General features: G+C 37.3%; 1 protein-coding gene and 1 pseudogene across 1 annotated transcript in view; both read right to left on the reverse strand.

Annotated features, from left to right (window-relative positions):
- Positions 1-26096, reverse strand: part of LOC135363141 (rho GTPase-activating protein 20-like) — a 199911-nt gene that overhangs the window by 38827 nt on the left and 134988 nt on the right. The gene's annotated exons all lie outside the window — the stretch shown is intronic.
- Positions 39-21403, reverse strand: LOC135363133 (mitotic spindle assembly checkpoint protein MAD2A-like; annotated as a pseudogene).

A 26096-nucleotide genomic window follows, 5' to 3' on the forward strand; every position in this document is an offset into this window, starting at 1 on the left:
GGCAGAAAGCAAGATGCCCTTCAGCAGTTCCCGAAGGACTCTGTGGGGAGGAGGCGAGTTCAGGCGTGTGTGAGCGCAGCAGTAGCGGGAGCAGGCGCGGCTCCGCTAAGGGGACTGCTGCCCTGGCTCCCTTCGGAGGCTGGAGCACCATGGGCTACGACACTGCTTCGCAGCCTTCCATCATGAGTGCGCGGCCTTCTTCCCTTGTCTACATTTGCATCATCCATACAAAACACTGATCGGTTTTTCTTTAAATATTCAGAGTGGACTGTAGAATCTTCGCTCATGGTAACGTGTTAGAACATGTTATACGTTTTTCTGAATACAGACTAAAATACATAGCTACTAAAATTAAAAAAAAAATGCCCGTGAGCATGCTACCTAAAGCAACTCACAGGACGCCTGTGGAACGCACAGTGTAATACACTAAAAAGCTTAAAAAGCTGGCAAATATTCAACGAGAGGGATGCATGCTACTCCACTCTCCGGGTCTCCACTCCAATCCTGATGACAGAAGGTGGTGTTGGGCAGAGATTTGGGGCCCCTCTCTCCACTTTCTCTCTCACACCATCCCAAGCAACAGAGAAAAGACCTTTCTAAGACTTATAGGAGTTCGAGTCAAGTGCTTTCTTATTGTGCCCTTGGCGTTCAGGACGCAGGGCTTCTTGCTCCCACGTTGGAGTGGGCTTGCGCGAGGATGCCTGCAGTTGCCTGGCCATTCCCGGCTCATTTCTGGAGGTGTAGTAGCAAACCCTGTTTCTGCTTGAGATCTAAGCCTCACTCTACCCAGCTTTGCTAGGGAACCCCATGATTTGGATGATAACATACATCTCAATCGCCTTCTGTCTCCTCTTTCTCACTCGTTCAAATTCCAACACAGCATGTAGTTACAAAAACAAGTGAAAGAATGAGAGAAGAAACTGTTGATGGAAGAAGATGCATGCAGCTATCGTACAGCAAAATACTGTGTGTATATAAACATCTAATGATCGCTTGTTATGAAAAAGTGTTTTTTAAAAAATTAATGAAACTTGATACTCAAATACTGTTGAGTTCTCCTTCCCCAACTTGGGGTTAGAGTCATGTAGCAGTCTAGTCTTTTTGGCTGAGTCTGTGCACACTGGAGCAGGGGCACCCTCCTTTGTTCCCTAGTCTCTGAGAAGCAATGAGATATACTAGAAAGAATATTGGCCTTGGGGTCGGGCCTGGGGACAGATTCTGGATGTTTGAAGTTGGGCAAATTACCTAGGCTCCCTGAATCTCAGGCTTTACGTGTGTAAAATGGCAACAATAACCCTCCTAGGGTTGTTGTGAGGATTAAAGGAAATGAGTGTGAGTCAGTGAGACTGCCATTCAGAAAGAAATTCACATCCATGTCTAGGTATCCACTGGGCATGTCCATATCTAGATAGCTTTTAAAGAGGTTTGACATCTTTCCCCTGCATGGAAGTGGAGCCTGAGCGGTCGTGCTTATATTCAGAGGCCTTTTTCAGCACAGATAAAATGCCAAAACAATTAAGATTTTGATAGGATGTGTACCTTTGTGCAAACAAGCTTACATAACAAAATGGTGCAGATAAACGCAGATGACAATGGACTTTATACAAATAAATGAAATTATGTTTCTCTAGTATAAAAATAGATCAAATGGTAAGAGCACAAAAATAGGTGAAATGGTAACATAAACTGACTTGTGTAATCAGAGGGTCAACTCTTGACATTTTTCTCCCTAGGCCTTTTCTAATAGTTTTGTTGCTAAGGCTACAGTGTTTTTGCCAGATTGGAACAGCATTGTCCACTCTAATGAAGCTTAAGTAGCTTTCCCAACTAGATTTTTTTTAATAAGCATCAGTTAATACTGCTGGCTTTCAAAGCCATGTTCGTGATGAATGGAAAGATCTTTAAAGATCTGTTCTTAGAAAATGTAGCTCATAAAATTTGGAATTTAGCAGCATTTCTATTCCATAGTTATTCCAACACAAATTTTTATCACGGTTACACTGAACAAAATAACTTAAAATCTAATTTCACATATTTAATTAAAAAAAGAATAAGAAATTATTATTTACAACTTTAGCCAAAAATTAATTCCCTAAAGAGTAACTGAGGTTACTTAACGAACAATTCTTTTGACTAGTGGGTCAAGTGTCTCACAACTGCTCACAAATGCACACTTGATTTATTCTTTGCACAATATGGATAAGTTACAGGAAGTCATCTGAGGAAAGTGTAAATATAAATGCACCCAAAGAAACGTAGAGTTTTGTAAAGCGGAGTAAATGAAAACCAGTTTGCTCTGGACACTCAATTGCTAAGAGGATGTCAAAGGTAAGAGCCATTAGGAAACGGGTGAAGAAACACTCCTTTTGATGTGCTTGCTGAGGAGCCAGATGAGCTTCCTTGGTCATGGACAGAAGAGACCATCTAAACTCTAAAAAATGTAGTGCAGTTTGCATGCCCGCTGATTCCGCAATTCTACTTGTGCACTAAAGCATGAGAATTAAATTAAATAATTCATGTGAAGTGCTTAGCCAATTACAGATGCTGTATTTCCTTCCTTGGATGTCTATATTTTTGTAGCCAGAAATCCCACTGTTGATTTCCAATAAGAAAAGCTGAATATTACAGCCTTTAAAGTCAAAAGTTCACCTTAATTTGAATATTGCAGCATTAGTGACATCTGGTGGAAAATGAGTTACAATGCGGCATTATAGCTATTCTGATCTTTCCTGTCTAATAATAATATTATCACTTTCATCACATTTTCACATACCCCTTTCCCCAACTCCATGGGAGGAGTATACTTCCCTGCCCCACTGAAGTTTGGCTCAGCCACAAGACTTGGCCAAAATCAGTGGAATGTGGGCAAAAATGTCAGTGTCAAAGTTTGGAAACTAAGCTTTAAAAGTCCTGGCTAGCTATTGCCCCTTCAATGGTAGAATGAAACATGTGACCTGCAGATTTGCATGAGAATAAAACAAGCACCCCAGATAATCCACAGACTTACAGGAAAAAAAAAAAGTGCTTACGGTTATTCTATGGTTGTTTGCTATGAAGCAAAAGCCAACTAAAACATGAGATCGTTATACCTCTGTGTAAAATTCCCATCAAGGCTTGACTTCTCTGTCCAATTGATGACACCGGGAGAAGAGTCCTGAAGACCGGGTGTGGTTCAGTCCCATCTGGGGCTCTGTTTCAGACCTCGACAGGCCCAATCGGAACATGTTGTTTTCATTCCTGTACCTACGGTAAGCAAAACCGAGTCAGAGTCCAGGCCAGGCCTATCAGAGGCCTATCAGACTCTCTTGGAATCTTGGCTTCTCTGTTTAACATGGTATGGAAGTCACGCACGTTTTGTTTTTGTTTTTTGTTTTCCTTCCAAATCTTTATTTAAATTCTACTTCATTAACATATACTGTAATATTAGTTTCAGGAGAATTTAGTGATTCATCACTTACACGTAACACCCAGTACTCATCGGTCATTCACAATTCTTGAACCTGTTGGTTTAAATAGCTCCCTCCTAAGGTGAGCTTCAGGTATAGGAAAGAAGGCAGGACAAGTTTAGTTGGAGCCATAGGCCAAAGCTTTTCCAATTGAGCTTTACCAACAAAGCTCATAGCTTTGTATTTGTATTTCTTAAATGATACATAATCTATAAGGGGGGGAAATTAGCAATGTTAGAAATCACAAATTAAAAGTGATAATATTAGGGTCATTTAATTTGGTAAATAAAAACACAAATGACAGAAATTTAAGTATTACCAATGATATATTAAGAAAGTTGCTACCAGTGAGCTTTTGTGGGGGAAGAACCACATTATTTCCGGCCATTTAGCAGAGGCATTGTGTTTCCTAAAGCAGTTACTGCTTTCTGAAAAGAATTTCAAACTTTTGTCCCAAAAGTAGTTCCAGAATTTTCAACTCTCTCCATATTTTTACTGAACTTCCATTTCTGCTTTCTTTCTCAACGTAATGTGTCATGTTATGAAGGTTATGTACAGCCAAGAATTCAAATGTTTTAATCTTACTAGTGACCACTTTGTACTATATCTCATGTTGGAAAACCAGACTGTTGACCATACCTAATTCAAAATCATTTCCATTTCTGCATAACTACTTTTCTTATTCAGGCAAGAGTTGTGGGTGGACCTCTAAAATTAGATAGCTTCAACTCTCAAGGGAATGGGCTTTCGCAACAGCATTCACTACACCCATCATCAAATACGGGGACCTACACTTGTCTTGTAGTGAGAGAATTGCCCTTTATTCTTAACAAGCAGGCAACAGGATCAAACAGATCATTCAGGTGAAATAACAAAGACAAATACATATGTGATAAATCCGTGTAGTTACTTCTTGGAAGCTTGCCATGTATTTTCCTCTCCTTCATATCTCAAACTTCAGAAAGGCCAGGACCCTGTTTCATTCATCCCAATACTTGGCACGTTAACAGGTGTTCACTTTGTAATTTTTGAAGGAATGGATACAGGCTATGTGTTTTTACTTTATAGTGAAGATTAACGAGTTAATACATATAAAGAGCTTAGAACAGTGTCTGATACTAAGCACTTAATTATTACAAAATGAGATAAGATTTAGAACAGAGATTAGAAGAGACTTTTTAGAAGTCTGCCTTCAACTGACCTTGGCAAAATAAGGAAGACTAGGCTAGCAATAAGGCTAGGAGTATAGAAAAGTTCTACAGCCCAACATATGCTAAAATGAATTAATTCCAAATGACATGTATTATTTTATACAAAGAATGATGCTTATTTTAAGTCCACAGTTATAAGATTAAAGGGGTATAATCAAAGCTTGTCCATTAAATTGAAAGCACCTCCAGACTGACTCAAGTTTGTATTCTTAGGCCCTGGTAGGTACAAGATATTATTTGCTATACTGAATCCATCCTGCTATTTAACTGTGTTAATACCACACCAATATAAAAATATGTTAAGACAAATTAAAATATACATACTTAACTTTATTACATCATTTAAAGCTTGATTTTATAAAACATAAAAAAAATGTTTAAGTGTTCTGTATCACAGGAATTTAAACAGTGGCAATATACATAGCTTTGTAAGTTCAAGTTATATATATAAATTAAAATCAAATAATTGGAAATGCTTTTAATACGGAAAATATACAAATAAAATAAATGGCAAAAGGACCTAACAGGAGCAGTATTTCATTACTTACAGATTATCATTAGATAATTTCAGGATCTAAACAAAGACTCTGAATTTTCGGACTTCTTTTGCTGTATTTTATATTTAAATATCTCCCTACCTATATTCCGAATCAAGGTACTTGACCAAAAGGTTTAAGAAGGCATTTAGCTTTATGGCAAAAGCTTTCCATCTACAGTTACCACCTTTAAAGGAATTGACATTAACAATGCTGATGTAATCTGCTAGTTCCCTTCTGAACAATGTGCAATAATTTATACCAACCCTGTATAAAGTCATACGGGTACCAAAAAATGGAACAATTATGCACAGTTCAATAGAAGTATAATGTTAAGTTTTCCCCATCTAAAAATTAACCAGTGAAACAAAATGTATCAACTATAGTTGACTTGGTTTCAGGAAAACCACATCTGAGAGTTATAAGTACATCACTGTCCTTATCTTATCCTCAGTCATTGACAGGAATTTTGTAGGCCACCATGCTATTGACTTTGTGGATTGTAGTAGTAAATGAACGAAGGGACGGACTTCCTTAGATTTGGTAATAAACTGTGGTCCCGACTCTTCCCATTTTTCAGGTACAACCAAATCTTTGTCTGTATGTATCAGTAGATCAAATGAACCTAAATTGGGGATAAGATCATTAAAGTACAATTATTTTTTTCTAAAGTACAACCACCCTTCCTGTGTCTTTCACATTTGAACCATCTATAGTGTCAGAAAAGCTAGTTTACCTTGATCTCTAATCAATTATATTAACTAATTGCTTTTCCTCAATGGAAATTTTAGTACAGAAAATACTGTACTCCTTTTACTTTATGAAAAACTCAAGTTTTTTTTTTTAAAGAGAAAACCACTAAAAATATTTGCAGAAAGTATACAATTAATCATGAGACAGCATGAATCTAAGCCATAGAAAAGATAATACCTTGGTTCTGTGACAGCTGTATCCCAGTGCCCAGAACAGCATCTGGCATGTAGTAGGTATTTAGGATATATCTGATGAATGAAGGAGTAACTAAGAAAACAAAGACACAATTATAGCTATAAATCTTAATTATATACATAGAAATGTGTAGAAAATAAAAATAATGACAGAAATTACATCAAAATATTCAAGAGTGAGTACTGTAGAATACTTTCATTCCTTTCCTTTTCAGCACTTGTAAATAAAATGCAAATAGCATTACTTTAGCTTTATCACAGTTTTCTCATTCATATAACATGACATTTATAATTAAGAAAAAACTTAATGAGCGCATTAATTCTTAAAGTAGTAGCTTAGTCTTTTCCACAACAAATTTAAGCCAGTGTGAAGTTGTATAATACTTACAAGAAACTTCCAATAGTGGCAGAAATGTCACCGTAGCTGTGATCTGTCTGATCACTGAACGGATTTCATCTTGGATAGCTTTCTGAGACTTTTCTCTGGGTGCACTATCAAAGAAACCAATTAATTCATTTTAAGTTTTAACAAGTTATTTGAAACACAGGTAAGATTATTTATCTGATTAAATGCTTCCAAAATCAAATAAGTAATGCATTCAAAAGGAGGTTTTTTTTAAATGAAAATAAATATATGTCCTTAAGAAACTTAGTAGGCACAATATGTATCTCTATTATTTCATTTATCCTTCCAATCATTTTTTAGGGTTGTTCTTAGTATCAGGTCATTAAATAACAGATGACTAGAAAACCTGCCAAGTACTTCAAGTCAGGAAAGCTTCAGCATGTCTTAAAATAAAGATAACAAGCAGTATCTAAAATATTGAATCGGTATAATCATTTTGGCATTTTTAGTAATGCCTAAATGTCTAATTTCCTATTGCCTCAAATAAGATGTTACTCGTGTATGGCGTTAATAATTAAACATTTTCTAAAACAGACCAAAGGCTTCAGGAGCAAACTCCATCATTTCATTATGAGAGATAGTTCAGAGTTTACAGGTAAGCATGCCTAGGACAATGCTAGAAATTAGCATATAATGATGGGCATCTCCCATCCGGATAATCTAAAAACTTCAGTTTAATGTCTAAGGAGGGGCGCCTGGGTGGCTCAGTTAGTTAAGCGACTGCCTTTGGCTCAGGTCATGATTCCCGGGTCCTGGGATTGAGCCCCACATCGGGCTCCCTGCTTGGCGGGAAGCCTGCTTCTCCCTCTCCCACTCCCCGTTTATGTTCCCTCTCTCGCATGCTCTATTAAATAAATAAATAAAATCCTAAAAAAAAAAAAAAAAGGGAATGTCTAAGAAGTCTGTAGCATTAAATGAAATACAGTAGAGCTGCACAGTAAGCTGGGAGAAAGTCTAGGATAATACTTCATGGTTAAAAGTACCTTTCTACAATTCATGAAATGGCCCACCTAGGACGGACACCATGGTAGCTTTACATATAGCATCATAAACACTAAAGTTTGAAATTTATGGATTTAGCCTAAGCGCAATTATGTTAAAAGTCCGTGATAGGCAAAATTCTTTCGTGAGCACAATTTGTGAGCCCAATCCTTCTCCACAGGAGATTAAAGATCACATCTAACATACTTAGAAACAAACTACTTTATGTGAAACTAGTTCAATATAAGTAGAACTCATCTAGTAAAAGAAAACAGTTTTGGAAAAAGATCTGTAAAAATGGAAGCAATTTACTTCATACTTACCTGTCATCTTTTGCAGTCTTGTCACACTCGATATCAAATTGCCACCTTTCAAGGACCTCACCACTTTCAATATTTGAGATGACAACCACCAGTTTCTGAACTGAACACTTGTATAACCAATCTGCAATACATAACAAGGAATCTTTTTTGTTTCACTGCATTACAAAACAACTCTCTTCCCAGGTCTCACTTTCTATCCTCAGCAAATTCCTACCGCTAGTATTTCGGAACTCTGCCAACCTGTACAGAAAACCTGCCCCACAATAACCTAGCTCCTGTTTTCAAATTCTCAGTATTTGTACCAGATATAGTACTGAGTGCTGAAGACAGAGTAGAAAACATGAAGTACACCCTAATCCAAGTAAGATGCAGGAGATGGCCATTAATCTAATCACTGCACCGATAAATATAAGATTATAATTGTGATAAACGCTATGAAGGTGCAGTATGTGACGCAATGAGAGCATAATAGAGGAAAACTGGACTCACTCAGGGAGTTCTCACTTGACTTCAGTTCTACAAATAAATTATCATTAAATATGCAAAATGATACAGAAAAGGGTACAGGTCTTAAATATTGAAAAGGGAAGAGCATCTGACCAGAGGATTGAAAGAAGGGTAATACAACTGCAGTAAAGAAAGGGGAGAATGAACAAGGTCAGTTTGTGTACGATACACAGGGGTCAGACCATGCAAGGCCATATGGGCCAAATTAAAGAAGTTACACTTCAAGAACCAGGGAAGTCATTACTGTATTTGAAGTATGGTATGATGTAATTAAATTTGTATTTCAGAACTATCCTTCTGGCTGTGATGTGGAAAGTAGAGTAGAGGTAAAGAGGGGATCTAGAGACACCAATTAATTAGCAATTCAAGCAAGAGGTAATGAAGGCTTAGAGAAGGATAAGCTGGTAGAGATGGATCAGTAGATAGATTCAAGAGATTTCATGGTTCAAACTGTTAGGATTTATTGACTACTTATGAGTAAGCAAGAAGAAAGACTGAGATAGCTCCCAACTTCCTAGTTTATATCACTAGTTGGATGGCTGATCCATTCACTGAGAAAAAGAATGCAAATGGGAGATGATGCTTAAGTTTTAAGATTTTATTTTTAAGTAATCTCCACACCCAACATGGGGCTGCAACTTCATATCTCGAGATCAAGAGTTGCATGCTCCATTGACTGAGCCAGCCAGGAGCGCCTTAAGTTTAGTTTTCAGGTATCACTGCGATAGCCAGATGAAGATATCAACGGAGCCACGAAATATATGAGCACAATTAGGAGAATTGGGTTGGATGTACAGTTGTGAGTCAACTACACCAAGGTTGTTAGTGAAGCTATGTACATGTCAGAGATCATCCTAGAGAGAGATTATAGTGAGAAGAGGGCCTCAGGACAAGCCCTGAATTAATCTTGGAAATTGGGATAGTATACTCAGGAATCTGTAGTGGTTTTTTTTCTTTTTTTAAGAGACAAAACAATTTTGTAATATTTAGGGCTTGTGGGCCACCTAGGTCTCTGTTGCATAGTCTTTAAAAAACAGCCCTTTAAAAATCTGAAAACAGGGCACCTGGGTGGCTCAGTTGGTTAAGCGACTGCCTTCGGCTCAGGTCATGATCCTGGAGTCCCGGGATCGAGTCCCGCATCGGGCTCCCTGCTCAGCAGGGAGTCTGCTTCTCCCTCTGACCCTCCCCCCTCTCATGCTCTATCTCATTCTCTCTCTCAAATAAATAAAATCTTAAAAGAAAAAAAAAAATCTGAAAACATTCTTAGTTTGCAGGCAGTACAAAAATAGCCACTTGCTAGACACGGGCTGTCGTATGTATCAACTTTTTCTTGACATATATCGATTTTTCTCAATTTAGCTCTGAAAAGGAAGAAATTGGGTAGTAACTTAAGGATTTGGGGTGGGTGGAAATTTTTTTCTTTTAAAACTGAAGAGAGATCAAAACAAAGAAATCAAAAATACCAGAGAAGAACTAGGATAAAATCCTTAAGGCTAGAGGAATGGGGATTCAGATTGAACAATTTGCCTCTAAGAAGAGCAATTCCTCCATTTTAACTAAAATAAAAGGGAGAAATTAAATAGGAAGGTCTGCATACATCCGAGGTGAAGAAATATCCTCAGTGTAGTCTTAAAGGAGACAACCCAAAAACCAGTAGCTTAGGTGGGGCTTGCTTCTCCATCAAATTAAGAGGACATAGATTATTAGTTGCTTACTAATAATCTTACTTTTTAGCCCTGAATAAAAAAAAAAAAAAACAATTAATCTAATTTTAAAAATAAAGCTACTTGATACAAAGAAATATATATGACTCATGAATTAAGAAAAAAAGATGACTAGTGTTTTTTGGAACTAGTTTTGGAAGATCAAATGGGGAGCTAGGGAGAAACATCCTACAACAGAAAAATTAGAAGTGGGAATCCTAAGTAGAGAAAAATATGAGGGGAAAAAGGAATAGATGGAGAACAAGTATTGATTCAATATAGTAATTTCTTGAGCTAAAGAAAAACAGTGAGTGCTCAGATAGAAAAGGCTTACTGATTAAAGGCAGGATTTTAAAAAAGACAAATGGAAATATATAAAAAATAAAACTCTACTGGGTGCTCTATTACTTAGTAGTTCTTTTCTTTAAGTTTAGTTTCCAGGTTGGATCCAATTTTATTTTCCTTTAAGTAATGATGGCTTTAAACTCTAGGCAGTTACAGAAAATATATGTTAAAAATATACAGTGGATTTTTCTCCAATAGTGAACACCATCATAAGGACAGAAAATTCCAACTTGTTCCATCTGGCTACATGAACTGCAAAAATCATTTCTAAGGAAGTTGATGGAGACAGTTTTGTGAAGCCATATCAGATTCCTAATATCAAAATATTCAACCCACTCAAACTGCAGTATGGGAAGGGTGGACTTTCTTTCAATTTATATATTATTTGCTTCCTTCCAATTAAGAATCACTATATTTGAGGTTGTAGTGTTTTATACCTTTTTGTACAGAGCTGAAAAATGACCACCAAGATGCCAGAAAATATGGGTTCTACAAGGCCTGCAAAACTCAAAATGGTTTGCAACAATTAAATACCTTTCAGCTGTTCCACCACATCATTTAGGTATTTTATGAGCTCAGGATCAGTTGTTACAAGCAAGGTGAGTCCATATTTCTGCACTCTAGTAAAGGTTTCAGATGGATATATGCCACGCTGATATAAAATGCTGTTGATGCCAAATGCTGGAAACAAAAGGAATGTTAAAGAAAAGTCATTATCACTTTGTAACTCTGGAAAATAAAACATATTTAGATGTGGCTACGTTTCATTAATGGCATAAAACCATAAATGCCTTAACGTGTTTGTGGGTGTTTTGCTGAAAGCAGAGTAGGTAAAAAGTGGCATTAAACATTCTTAAAACCTTGCTTCTAATTAAGAGAGAACACGATACCTGCATTTCTGTGGCAAAAAAAGAGAAAAACGCCAAACTGCATTAATCTACTGTCAAAGTAGTACTACAACTCACTGTAATCCAAGTCCCAATTCAGATTATGTGGTTAGAGGGTGTCAAAATAGGCTTTTGCATCTCAGTTAGCAACTGATTAACTGTTCTCTGCAATGCTCTCAGCAAACCTTTCCCTCTTTTTCCTCCTTTTCTCCTCACAAGTCCTGCCAGATCCTATCAGAAGGCACAACTGTCCTGGTCCGGAATGGCGTTTCCTAACTCTAGTCCATCACCGCCAATACCAGAATCAAAGAGGGGCCGAGGGGTTGTTAAAAATATACGTGGCCCCCACCCCGGTCCTACTCCGTCTGAAGTCGCGGAGGCTGGGGGCGGGCGGAAAGTGCCTGGCTCTGTAGTTGAAAGCAACGCTGCAGGTGGAGGGGCTACATCGCGCCGCAGGCCTCAGCAGCACCTAGGCCTCAAGCTCCACCATTAGCAAGGAGCCCGGAGGCGGCGTCTGCATCCGCTTCTTCCTAGATTCTCCCGCCGGGCAGGAGGCTGGGGCAGAGAGAGCTTAATTCGCGGCCTCGCGGCCTCCCCTCCACCCCCTCCCGCTTCCCCCGCCTCCGCGGCTGAGCCCCGGGCCTACCGGGCGGCCTGGCCTCAGTTCACCCCGCCCTCCGGCCTGCGCGAGGACGACTTACAGAAGAACTCGGCCACGATTTCGGCGCTCCCGCGCAGGGTGATGCCTTGCTCCCGGGAGAGCTGCAGCGCCATGGCCAGTCCTACAGACGAAGGAGTGCGCTTCCCCCCGGCAGAGAGCGACAGCAGAGACGCCCACAGCAGTTCCCCGCCACTCGTTTCAAAAGTAACGGCGCAGCACGCCCTCGGGCCTCGGCGCAGGCGCGATGAGCCTCTAGGCCCCGCCCCGTGGGGCGGGGCCTGCAGGTCCTCTGGGCGCTTTTCGGAGCTGGCCTGTCCGCAGGCGCAGGGGGTAGGCGTGGTCGCCCAGTTCTGGGTGGTCAAGCTCCGCAGGGTCCCGGCTGGGCCTGTGTAGTTGTGGTCTACTAGACCGGCCTGAGGGAAGAAGACGCCAAAACCTGGTGTGTTTTTTTGTTTTTTTAAAGATTTTATTTATTGGGGCGCCTGGGTGGCTCAGTCGTTGGGCGTCTGCCTTCAGCTCAGGTCGTGGTCCCAGGGTCTTGGGATCGAGCCCCGCATCGGGCTCCCTGCTCTGCGGGGGGCCTGCTTCTCCCTGTCCCACTCCCCCTGCTTGTGTTTCCTCTCTCATTGTCTCTCTCTGTCAAATAAATGGATAAAAATCTTAAAAAAAAAAAAAAAGATTTTATTTATTTATTTGAGAGAGAGCACATGATAGGGGGGAGGGTCAGAGGGAGAAGCAGACTCCCCGCCCAGCAGGGAGCCCGATGAGGGACTCGATCCAGGGAGTCCAGGATCATGACCTGAGCCGAAGGCAGTCGCTTTAACCAACTGAGCCACCCAGGCGCCCCAAAACCTGGTTTTAATGGCCGCTCCGTAGGCGTGCGGAGTGAGCGACCAAGGAGCACAATTTGTCAGTTTCAGAGCTGTTTTCAAGGTGATATGAACTGTCCGTCAGCTGCATCTTAAGTGGCCCCAGTGATCCCTAGATTGAAACTAGCGATTGAAACTTTTCCTAGATGCTTTGGGAGTCAGTAAAGAAACCGCGTGCGCGGTAGCCAAGCCACAGCTTGAGAGAGCCTGATTACTCTATGGAATCGCGGCTTTTCTTGAGAAATTGGGTTAGGCTTAAAGGGATGAGCCGCGGCCTTTTTTGTCCTGTGTTTTTGTCTATCCTGGGCTCAGCCTATTTCCACCCAGTTCCGCTGTGAGGCAGTCTGGAGCGGCAGGGACTGCAGTCGAACTTAGGCCTGGTCTACCCCGCGCGTACGCTGCACCCACAGACGCCGATGAGGAATAAGATCTCATTCATCAAAAAGGCCCACGTACCCTGAAGAACTTTTCAGGGAATTTTGACTCACAAACTCATTGACTTCCTGTTAGGATGAGAAGTACTAAAGGGCACAATTACTGTTCATGTCAATTACGGAACAACTTTATTCTTAAAGCAGCTAGAAAAATTATTTGTAAAATGAAGTCTCAAAAACTATGTACCAGCTATACTATTGAATTATATGAGAAATGCATTCGTGTTTTATTTTTCTATTAACAAATTACCACAAATTAATGGTTTAAAATAACACCCATTCATTATCTTAGTCATGTAGATCAGGAGTTCCTATGATATAGCTGGATGCTCTGCTTAAGAGTCTCCCATGGTTGAAATAAAGGTGTCTGCAAGTGGAATCTCATCGAAGATCTGGGGTTCTCTTCCAAGCCCCTTGGTTGTTGGCAGAATTAATATCCTTGTTTCTTGGACTGAGGTGGTTTTGCTAGTTGTTGGCCAGAGGCAAATTTTGTGCCTTTGCCAGGTAGTTCTTCCATAGGCCTTCTCATACTTTCAGTCTCTCAGACTTGATGGAGATCCCTTTTAAGGATTCATCTGATTAGGTTAGACCTAGTCAGATAATTTCCTCTTTGATGAATTTAATCCGGGAAGTGATATCCCATCATATTCACAGGTTCTGGCCACACTCAAGCAGAGGAGATTATTTATATAAGATGTGCTCCTTAGAGGCCATGGATTTTGTGGCCATCTTAGAATGCTGCTTATGACAGTGTTACATATCAGATTTTGATCAGTTTGAAGAGTAAAACATAGGTAATAGGCCGAGTAATCCTAAAATATTTTCCTTACATCCTTTAGTCTCTTGTACCTGTGTGTTTGTGTGTTTGAATCACCATCTTTTCACTCCTTCCATCAGGAACTTAGCATCAGAATTCTGGCATCACACTGGTAGAGCATGATGCCCACCTTACTACAAATAAAAATTGTTTCTCTTTCTAAGGAACTTTATGTCAGTACAGAGCACTTCAGGAAAGACTTTCTTCAGTTTCATGGTAATATAGTTTTGAAATTACCTGAAGATACAAATAATTGTTAGTATAATTTTGGAGATTCTAGAGCTTAAAAGGCTGGCAAAATAGATGTTTTCCATATATAGAAGTATTAAATATTTTTTTTGTGCTCTGTGAGATGTAAGAAATAATTATGTTTAGAAGACCAAGTCTGTACTTTTTGAGGAGTTTGTAATCTAGTTTTGTTTAAATATGCATACTTGAGGGGCGCCTGGGTTGCTCAGTCTTCAGCGTCTGCCTTCGGCTCAGGTCATGATCCCAGGGTCCTGGGATGGGAACCCCATTGGGCTTCCTGCTCAGCGGGGGGCCTGCCTCTTCCTTTCCCACTCCCCCTGCTTGTGTTCCTGCTCTCACTCTCTCTCTGTCAAATAAATAAAATCTTTAAAAAAATAAATAAATATGCATACTTGAAAAAAAGAAAAATTGAAGTCTCATAATTTGGCCTTATCTGGCTTCTGCCTAACTCTTCGGCTGCCTTTCAGATTACTTTCCTAATCTGCCCGTTCCTTTAGTCATTTTTCCACCTCAGGGCTTTTCGTAATGTGCTTTTTTCTGCCTAGAAATTTCTATCCATTCAAATTGCTAATTATATTTATACTTTTTTTTTTTACTTAAATGTAACTGTATTCTAGAAATTTTCTTTGACCTCTCGGACTATAAAATCCTGCCCTATGCATTCTCATAGCATCTCAGAACACTATTTCAGAGCATTGTTTTCATTCTTACAATGAAAACAATGACATTGTAATAATTACGTCATGATTTGTGTTATATCTTCCTTGTCACCATGGAGGATCCATGATGACAGTGGCTAGTCCAACAATATTTGTTGAATGAATGATCATTTGAATACTTGCCTAGGAAAATTTCATGGAAGAACCCAAGACATTTTCAAATTGGAGAGCAGGTTGGATGGATGAGGTGAGGCCACATTTTGGGAGCTTTGAATATCCATCTGAAATAAGTTGGACGTACCAGGGATTTCTAGGCTCTTAGAATTGACATAATTAAAGGGGTATTTTTTTCAAGTGTAAATTCAGTAGTGGTTGTAGAATGGATCGTATATAGGACGGTCTCGAGTGGTGGTCCTCAAACTTGAGAGTGTGAAAGAATCACTTGGGTATTTTGCTATATGTAGATTCCTGACTTTTATTCTCCCTTCTCCAAATCTAATTCAGTCCAGTACCATAGCCACTAGCCACAGGTGGCTCTTAGGCACTTGAAATGTGCTTGTCTGAACTGAGATATGCTACAAGTATAAGAATACCAGATTTCAAAGACTTAGTATAAAAAAAAAAGAATGTAAAGTATCACAGTGATATGTCTTTCAATCGATTACATATTGAAATGATATTTTCACATGTATTGGATTTATTTCACTTGTTTCATTTTAGTTTTTTAATCTGACTACAAGAACATTTAAAATTACATGTGTGACTCATGTGAGATTTCTGTTGGACAGTGCTGGTCTACTTTATGGGGTCTAGGAGATGACATGTTTTAACCAGCATCCCAAATGATCCTTACATTACTTTTAGAAAAGCATTAGACCATAATGGATATTTTAGTATTGCAGGCCCAGGAGGGCCTAGGAGGTTGAGAACCTGGACTAGATGGATGCCAAAGAGTTGGAATAATGAATCATGGAACACTACATCAAAAACTAAAAAAAAAAAAAAAAGAAGGTATACATATACATATGTATATATATGAGAGCAAGCTATTTGGAGGCAAGAATTGAATCGATGACTTAAAAGGGAGAAGAATGTACTGGTAGTACAGATAAATCCAAGGTGGCAAGCCTGCACTACAGGCTAGTGTTGGTGAAGTCTATGGGTATGTTAGGAAGAACTGCCCAAACTCAGCCTATTTTATTTCTTACTTATCACATAAACACTTAAGTTTCCAGAAGCTTTGGAGAGATGTCTTTCCTATTAATTTTAATTGCTCCATTCGACATTGACCTATCTTATCTAAACCATCTTATCTTTATAGAATGTTTTTTAGAAACTTGTTTTCAGTTACTTGAGTTTAGATTTATTTATAATTCAGTGAAGTCCTTCTAATATTTGGGGGAAAGCTATTTGGACAGTGAGAAGTATAAATATAAATTAAGATTTATTTCTGAAGAAAATTCAAGCAGAGAGCATAACCAAACAAACCCATATCACCAAAAGAGATAACTATGAAAAAGTGTGTCATAAACAGGCTTAAATTCAATATTAGGATGCTAAAACCAGAAATGAAAATTTCTAAAGCTAGAATCAAATGGAATTTTAGACTGAAAGTAACTTAATTAATGACTTAGTAGAACAATCTTATAGTTGAGGAAACTGAGGTCCTGAGTGGATACATGGTTAGTCTAAGATTCAATATCTAGTTAGAAGATTTAATAGTAGAATCTAGAGTTTCTGACTTAGTCTCTTGTTGAATTTTATCAATTTGAAGACATGCTAATTAATGCTCTTGTTTTTAAAAAATCAACTGATTTTAGATTAAGGTTTTTTTTTTTTTTTAAGATTTATTTATTTATTTTAGAGAGAGAGAGAGGAGCATGAGTGGGAAGGGAAGAGGGAGAGGGACAGAGAATCTCAAGCAGACTCTATGCTGAGCGAGGAGCCCCACATGGGGCTCAGTCCCAGGATCCTAAGATCATGATCTGAGCCAAAACCAAGTGTTGGACCCCTAACTGACTAAGCTACCCAGGTGCCCCAAGATTAAGGGTTTTTATTCAATAAACTGTACATATAACTTGTCAAGAAAACGGCAGTTACAATCCATAATGCATTTTATGTTAATACACAAATTGTTTCAACTGCGCCAGAAGATGGCGCTATTTACACGTGAAATAATACCTTTCAAAAATTCAGTGCATATGTTTCAATTTGTGCTTCAGTTCAAAGTAAAATTAAGGGAAAATGTCTTTAGTGGCTTCTAAGGTATCGGTATATGTGAAATACATCAGAATGAAAGATTGTTCATGATATACTACAGAATTCATATATTATAAACATTTAGTATATGGATGCTCACTATATTTACACTTAATTTACATATTGTTTTTTACATGGAAAAAGGAAACATTTTAGGTAGTTGAATCATTATTCTTGCAGACTTACGAAAGTTTTCCTTCAGATCACTAGGTGTTATTTTATTCTTGAGGCCAACATCTTGACATAAAGCAGTTTGTTCTAAATCTGTTAAAGCAGAGGGATAGTTTATGATAATTTTAATAAGGTGCATTTACTAAATTTTGAAAAAAATTACTGTGCACATAGGTAATAAATTAATTATTAATTATGTCAGTTTGCAGAATTTGCTTTTTTCTTTTAAAAAAAAGGATGTTGTCATAAAGACCTATTTTCCTCACATACTTTCCCGCTAAGGACTTTCTTTGATTGTTGGTCCACATGTTCAAAAAGATAGCACAACACATTTGAATCATGACATTGTATTAATAAGCAATGGCTTAATAGAGTGAACAAATATAACCCCATACTGGTGTAATTTATAATTTTTAATGATCCAGTTGATATACAGGATATTATAATCTTTTCTTTAGTAAAAATTGAGAAAATATTATTGAGAACCAAATATTATTGAGAACATAGTAATAATTCCATAAGTTCTTATAATGAAAAATATGGGCTGTTTCTTATCAGAAAGTATTACTGTGTTTTGTTATGATTTTGTTTTGATATTATAATTCTCTTATGATAATGGCATATAATCACTTAGAAGTCTTTTCATGGCTCAACCAGGATTAGGTGTCAAAGGTATAATTTTAAAGGCAGGTGATAGTCTTATGCATAGTTAATCCCCAGACTGATGGAATGTGTGTGTGTGTGTGTGTGTGTGTGTAACATATATATGAAGAATGGGTTCTGCAATCAGTTGGATTTGACAGCACGGTGTATTTTGAAATGTAATTGAAGCTCAAAACAACTTAGAACAGTTTCAGGTACAGAAACTATCAACACAAAGCCTCTATGAAGAATGAAAAAGCCATGGTTGCTATGAAATTAATAAAAATAGATTGAATTTCTTAAATGATTTTATAATTATATATTAAATCTCATCAAACATTCTATGCCTATCATACATTTTTTGTTTGTTGTTTCTGAATATTCTGTATATAGGGTTATTTTTATTATTGCCCATATGTAAGTAAAGGTGAATTAGTTCTGCTAAATCTGTCAACTAATAATTAGACCAAAATTGTATCTGAGTGAATAGAAAGATATTTTTTGAGGAGTTCTACAGACAAAATAAAATAAACCATAAATTTGGGTCTTTCTCAAATATTTGTGAATACCAACTTATAAAACACTCATGAGAAGACAAAGCTTTGTGAAAACATGGAAAATCACTTTACTTTAAATTTATATTTTTCTATTTAGATAAACTTGGTTCTGTCAACTGGAACTGTTCTCTTATAAGCTGCCTTGTGTTTATAGCTCATTCAAACAATATAGTAGTCAAGCCATATTTATCAGGTTACAGATCAGTCATGCACGTTAATTCTATTATTTCTGCTGGGATTTCCCACTTAAAAATTGATGATGACAGTGGTTTTTATTCTTGAGTAATGTACATAGTCTGTTTAACATCAACTGACAACAAAACGTCTTACTGAACCCTAGAGTTTTTGGTTTAGTGTTGGAGATCAAGTGGATTAAAAAATAAATGGTATCTTTTTATTATTGCTTAGTTTCGGTATAGTTGTAAATAAAGATGCTAACTTTTCACACTGAAATAGATGGCAATTATCTGTTGTAAGGCTGTCTTTTGGATGATCCAGAATATACCTTTTTAAGCCCGTGTTACATTCATATCAAAAGGAGACTTGAAATGAAGTTTCATTAATTTGTTTATCTCCAAGAATATTCTTGCAGACCCTTGTCTGAGAAACAGCAGGCCGTAGCATTCAGATATTCAAAATGTATTCACAGAATTTGGATATTCTTAAAAGTGAGGTGTGGTTATGAGTTTGTATAATTAAGAGTTATTGATGAGATGGGTTCCTTTTGGGGTTTGGAATTTTACATTAAGATTCTTATTAAATTTGAGTTATCTTTAGTTTCCATTGAATTAATAAGAAATTATAATATTTAACTCCTAAAGGCAGCCGAATATACTACTGTAACACTGTTAAGCGTCTTAGGGACTTAAAAAGTTCTGTGCTGCTCTCAGATGGCTGCCTGCCTGAGGAAAAAGATCAGGAGTGTGGGAAGGGCAGGCCATTACTTAATGCCTCAGGTCCCCCTGGACCTTGACGGAAGGTTATTTGAAGGACCCTGGAAATGTGTATACACCTTCCTCTTTTCTTTCTCAAAGATCTTGTTTAAAATAGTGTATCCCATTAGGAATAGAAAAAATGATGAATATACACCAATATAGGTTTATTTATCTCTAAATTATAAACTTTTCCAGACTATTAGGTACATGTAGTATATACTATATATTTATATATATTTAAAATATATAGGTATTTCAAATGTTATATTTTATATATGTTATATTTAAACATAATAAATATGTATATATTTAAAACATACACAAGTTAGAAATTAAAGAAAGATGAGATGAATGTTTCTTTCGTTTTTTTTTTTTTTTAATTTATTTATTTGAGAGAGAGAGAATGAGAGAGAGCACATGAAAGGGGGGAGGGTCAGAGGGAGAAGCAGACTCCCGGCCGAGCAGGGAGCCCGATGCGGGGCTCGATCCAGGGACTCCAGGATCATGGCCTGAGCCGAAGGCAGTCGCCCAACCAACTGAGCCACCCAGGCGCCCGAGATGAATGTTTCTTTTAAAAATGATACTTGTTGGAGCACCTGGGTGGCCCAGTAGGCTAAGCGTCTGACTCTTGGTTTCAGTTCAGGTCATGATCTCAGGGTTGTGAGATCGAGCCCCCACCTCTGGCTCTGAGCTCAGCTCAGCTCTGAGTCTGCTCCAGATTCTCTCTCCCTCTCCAGTCTCTCCCACTCTGTTCCTCCCCCCCACTCAGGCTCGCTCTCTTTCTCTCTAGAATAAATAAATAAAATCTTTAAAAATGATTCTTGTTATATCACTAGAAAATAATTTATTTTTATGTTCACTAAATGTATTAATAACTATTAAAATTTATGTGGTTAATATGCCTCATTTTAAAAAAAATTTGGTTTAATTATTTGTAAATGATTTAAAAGTCTGATACTGAGTTCAGTTTATTTTAATACTTGGGAGTTTTTTGGTTTGTTTTTGAAGTTTTTGTTTTTAGGAGGATACAAATGGAAGAAGTCCATTAATGACTTATTTATTTATATTTATCTGTATTTTTATAGTTTTAACAAATGGATCTAAAACCAAAGATTTAAGCAGTTTTCGCCCATTTCTTAAAAATATGAAAACACATCTTTCTATTAGTTTGGAATTAATTGTTCCCATCTTTTAATTGCCTTTGGAACTAATTTGTAATTTAGAAAAATTACAAATGGATTAGAAAAATTTGTTTCCAAGGTTTGTTTTCAATTGTACAGATGAAGTTTTTTTTAAAAAAATAATCGATACAAACATGCTGTCTCAGCAGCATGACTGTCTTTTGAAAAACATTTGCTCATTCATTTAAAAAAGTCACTTTTCCTTTTTAAGAACATATTGAGTGTTAATTTTTCTGAAATTCTTCTTAGATAGCACAGTACCGAGTGTTGCCTACATAGAGAAAGGGTGAGTAAATTTGAAACAGTTGACCTTCATTTCCTCAATCTACCAACAGTGACCTGTAACTTTCTGATAGGGTGCTGGTGTCAATCTATTTGTTACATTTTAGTACAGTTTAGTGTATTTTCTTAGATTAAAAAATCAATATAAGTAGACATTCTAACAGTTCTTCTTATACCCCCAAGGGACTATTTTGTGCACATATTCCACTTTGGAAACCATTAGTTAAAAGTATGTTTACAGGAAGGATAAGGTACCCTGAGTTGGGGACAGTAGTGTTCCCTCCTTGCCCCCCCTCTCAGGTACACATGGAATAGACAAATGTAGCTTGGATGACTGACTTGCCTGTGTGGAATGTGAGCTCTCATTCTCCATGCCAGCTTCTGCCAGATCAATCCTGTGAGGAAAAGACATGATTTTTATTGGGAAAAGGTGCCCCAGACTTTTGAACACCATTCATTTTCCACTTAAACCTGCTGAAGGCACAGAATAAAAACCCTCTTCGGAGTTTCAACAGATTCTTATATGGTAAAAGTCCACTTGGAACACATGAAAGAACTTTACTACTTGTAGCATAGAGGTGGAAGGTCATGGCATTGTCTAAGGAAGCAACAATGTCCAACCAATCTACCAGAAGCAGAGTTCACAGGCACATGTGCAAGTAAAAGGTGTCAGCCTCGCATGTTCTAGAGAAATATTTTAGAGGTGGAATATCTGGACAATTTAAGAAGAATTCTGTAAGGATATTTTTTCCCTCACCTGTAAAATGGAGGTAACGATAATACTTGTGACAAAATTTTTGTGAGGATTACAGGAGATAATACAACTGAAGCTTTGGTTTATTGTTAATATATTATTCTTGTTATTGCTATATTCTTGTTATTATAAATTATTGTTATTATTATTTAGATAGCTTTTCTTCCACTTTCCCAAGTACCTTTCCTGAGTCTGATACATGTGTAGTCTAGGATAACTAGAGGAGTCCTCAGGTAACGCAACTTCAGGAAAAAGATGAGGACAGACCCTGTCTTACCACTATGGTAAACAAAATACAATTATAATAGCTAGCATTTATTGAGCACTTCCTTTCTGCCAGACACTCTTCCAAGTGCTTTATGTGAATCTACTGACTTAATCCTTTCACAAGCACACAAGTTACGTACTTTAATTACCTGTGTTTTATAGCTAAGAAAACTAACTTATAGAAGGAAGTTGAATCATTTATCCAAGATCACCCAACTCAGAGAACTGAAGTCAAGTCCAAGCAATCCAGATGGTAGCAGGATATGAATCCTGTAAGTATGAAAGGTCTGGCTATATTTTAGATAATCTATCATGAGGTGATGCATAGTGGGTCCTTATGTCCTGTCCCTCCCTCCATTCTTGATGTGAAATATTAAGTGAAGTGAGGAATCACCTTCAGTTTCTCAGTGGAGGAGGAGGCAAGATAGGGGAGCGGGGGAGGGCAAAGATACGCAGACAAGAAAAAAGGGTTGGAAAGATTCTGGGGGCAGCCATTGTGCGGAATGGGAAGAGAATTCAACCAAGAAGAAATAATAGTACAGAGCATTGTTCCTCGATAGATGTTTACTGAGTACTATTTATCTCATGATGTGGAGGTATATGGATGCAAAAAAACAGCCTTTCTTTTCCAGGCAAATGCAGCTGGGGACCCAATATACCAAAACAGCTGCAAAGAAGGAGGGATAAGATAACAGCCAAGTGAATGTATGCAGTAAATGCAAAATGAATTCAAAAACAACTATGGGAATGTGTCTTGGAGGACATTGCAGTACTTGAAGAGTGTTTAGAACTTTAGCAGGCAAAGATGGGTGGCTGTTAGGGAAGGTTAAATTGAGAACAATTAAGTCTGGTGTGGGTCATAAAGAAAAGGTAGGACAATAACCTTTTTGGATGTAGACATAAAGGTAGGACATTACAGGCACAGAACTTAACATCAATAGACCAAAAGTATGGAAGCACCAAACCAGATCACTTTTACCCACGACACAGTCTTGATGTAATTAGATCACATCTGGGTCCTTTTTCTAGAGAGCCTTTGTGTGGCAGGCTGAAAAGTTGGGACTTCTCCCAGGAGACATGAGGAAGCCATTGAAAGTTTGGGAACTTTGGAAGAATTTAATTATAGTGATGTTTTAGTAACATGATGGTAGCTGACATGAATTACAGGTTGGAAAGCTATGTAACAGTCCAGGCAAGAAGCACTCAAGACTGTTTCTTCACTGTTTAAATTGCAGCACGTGCTGTAATCATCAGGAGAATCCTTCCTTTGGCCTCATTATCATAGATTCATCAGTTTCCCCCCTTTTCTCCCTATCTTTGGTGTCTTTGATTTCTGGTTCTTTAATTCCTCCAAATTTTTACTCTTCTTCTTAGCTCCTACCCTTTCCTCTTGGCCTTGTTAACTTGTCTTCCACTGCTCTATGTGTCTGAGCTGTTCTGCTCTGATCTGACTCGATTCAGAGAGTAGGCCTGCACATTTCAGCCCCACCACAGAGATTTCAATCAACTGAGGCCCTAACTCACTCCATTCCTTATGTTACTGCCATATCCCATAATATTTGCTTAGCTGTAATGGTTACTAATGTTTGATGTCATTTTATTATTTAAATTCAGTAAAATATTTCTGCCTTTTTTTCATGGGATTATGACAGAGGAGCATGTTAAACTGTGTTTGTGAATAGAAGATAAGGATAGTAGCTCTAGTAACCCTGTATGTTTCTTATCATTAAGTTTTCACATAATTTTATTCAAATTTGAAAGTCTTTAAAATTAAAGACAGAAAATCATATACATTAACTTGATGTTCCCCTTAAAATACTAAAATATTGCCATTGGTTTCTATTGGTTACATTGTTTTTCTATTTAAGAAATTATCAGTTTCCGCCTTCTCTTACAGTGACTTAGTATCCAAAACATAGTGAACATTTAACTATATGAGGTGAAAATATATTAAAAAAAAAAAAAGAATGAAAATGAATAGAAAGAAGTCTTGAATCTAGAATATGGATATATCTACACACATACACAATATGTCCCTATGCCATTTGAATCCATAATAACCTTCCTTTAAAAGCATCATTGCAGGGGCGCCTGGGTGGCTCAGTTGGTTAAGCGACTGCCTTCGGCTCAGGTCATGATTCTGGAGTCCCGCATCGGGCTCCCTGCTGGGCAGGGAGTCTGCTTCTCCCTCTGATCCTCCCACCTCTCATGTGCTCTCTCTCTATCTCATTCACTCTCAAATAAATAAATAAAATCTTTAAAAAATAAAAATAAAAAAAATAAAAGCATCATTGCAGTAGTTTCTAAGTATCTCAAAATTATTTTTAAGTTAAGGCTTTAGGAAAGTAGTAATTTTGAGTAATTAATGCTTAATACAAATGTACCAAAGGCAATAAGATCAACTTTTTAATTATGAGATATTTTATAAATGATTCAGTCCTACACTTCTGCTTGCACAATTCCACATGAAACCTTTTTTCTTCTTTTTTTTTTTTTCAGTGGAAGAGGACAATCAAACTTGGTTTTATCTTGAGAGCTCAAGAAAGGGTAAAAAATGGGTAGCAAGAAGTCTTTTTTGTGGAAAATGAATCCATTTTGAAGTTCAATGGGAAGAAGCAATTTTTGAATTTTGTATAGAAAATTTATCTAACTTCATAATTAACTTGATTATTTGATTTATTATGTAAACAAAGTATAATGTTTCTTAAAGCCTACAAATAACCACTTTTTCTAACCATGAAAGATTAAGTGAAAACAAAGGGAGTGAACAAAAATGGGAGGGGGTCACAGATCTGTATCTGCATGGAGGAAGAGGGCAGTACTTTGGGGGAGTGCAATTTACATGAGCATCTGGGTCTTTTGTCATGTTTTGGATGGATGACCTGAGTCTGATATATTGGTGAATAGCATTAAGAAAGGTCTGGTTGTCAAAGGCTAGAAAGAAAAATGCAATTAGCCACAGCAATGAGGTGATGTCTGTGTTTGGGGGAAAAAACTGACACCTAACTGGCAATAGAAAACACTGAAATGATAACATCAGTAGAAGGCCAGATTGTGTGTGTGTGTGTGTGTGTGTGTATCTATTATATAATGATCTTAACTCAGTAGGATAGGACAAAATTGTCATTTTTTGGTACTATTTGGCTTATGTGATGAAAGTGAATGTGTACCTGTTACCAAAGAAATGACATGAACTCAATGCATTTCTCACTCATAACACACTGATTTCACCAACCTGACATTCGCAATACTGTTTGTTTCTATTAAAGAAAATTAGAAATAAATAAAAGTGCACTTGGAGTCTAAAAGAAGTTTGCTCTTTTTCGGTCTAATTTTTTTTTTCTTTATAAACCATGCCATCCATAGTAGAGAAGCATATCTAATCTCCCAATTAGGTCAGGCCCCAGGATAATCAATCTCTTTAACAGCAGATGCCTTGTTTTAGCAAATGAATGCTTGGTTTCAAAAGCAGTTTTGTGTTGAGAGAGGAGTGCAGTTGGCACGGGTGATTAGAACTCTTTTAAACCCTATAAAAAGCTTCTGTAGATTGTTTTATGCCCACACTTTGTGAACTGAAGTAAATGTTGTATATCTCCATCTTAAAATGAACATGGTGGGGACTTTATACAGTCTGTGAGAACATCTACATGCATATAAATGGAATTATTTGAAGTCCAACATTTTTATGGCCATTTGAATTAAACTGTGATTTCAATAACATCTAAAACTAGTGAATATGTTTTTAGTAAGTGCTCTTCATGTTAATTAAATATACTCCTTAACTAGTATAACTTAATTATTAGGTTAGCATTTTTTAAACTGAAAATACAATGGCAAGTTAACACGATTCTTACATTTATTGTTTGGCCTACATTTACATTAGTCTGTAAATGCCTTTCTTCGTGTCTGATGCCTTTTCAGTTCATAGTCACATCCATGTGTAAATGAGCAGTGTGCAAGCCAACTTTGAAATCAAGAAGAAATCATTTAACAGTAAAGTTTATAAACTGTATATTAAGTCAAAACTATAGATTGACTTTATTTTGCTCAAAACAACTCATTTAATA

The sequence above is a fragment of the Mirounga angustirostris genome, unplaced genomic scaffold, assembly GCF_029215605.1.
Source record: "Mirounga angustirostris isolate CCGP_5_RB_7025 unplaced genomic scaffold, mMirAng1.0.hap1 SCAF_31, whole genome shotgun sequence".
Lineage (NCBI taxonomy): Eukaryota > Metazoa > Chordata > Mammalia > Carnivora > Phocidae > Mirounga > Mirounga angustirostris.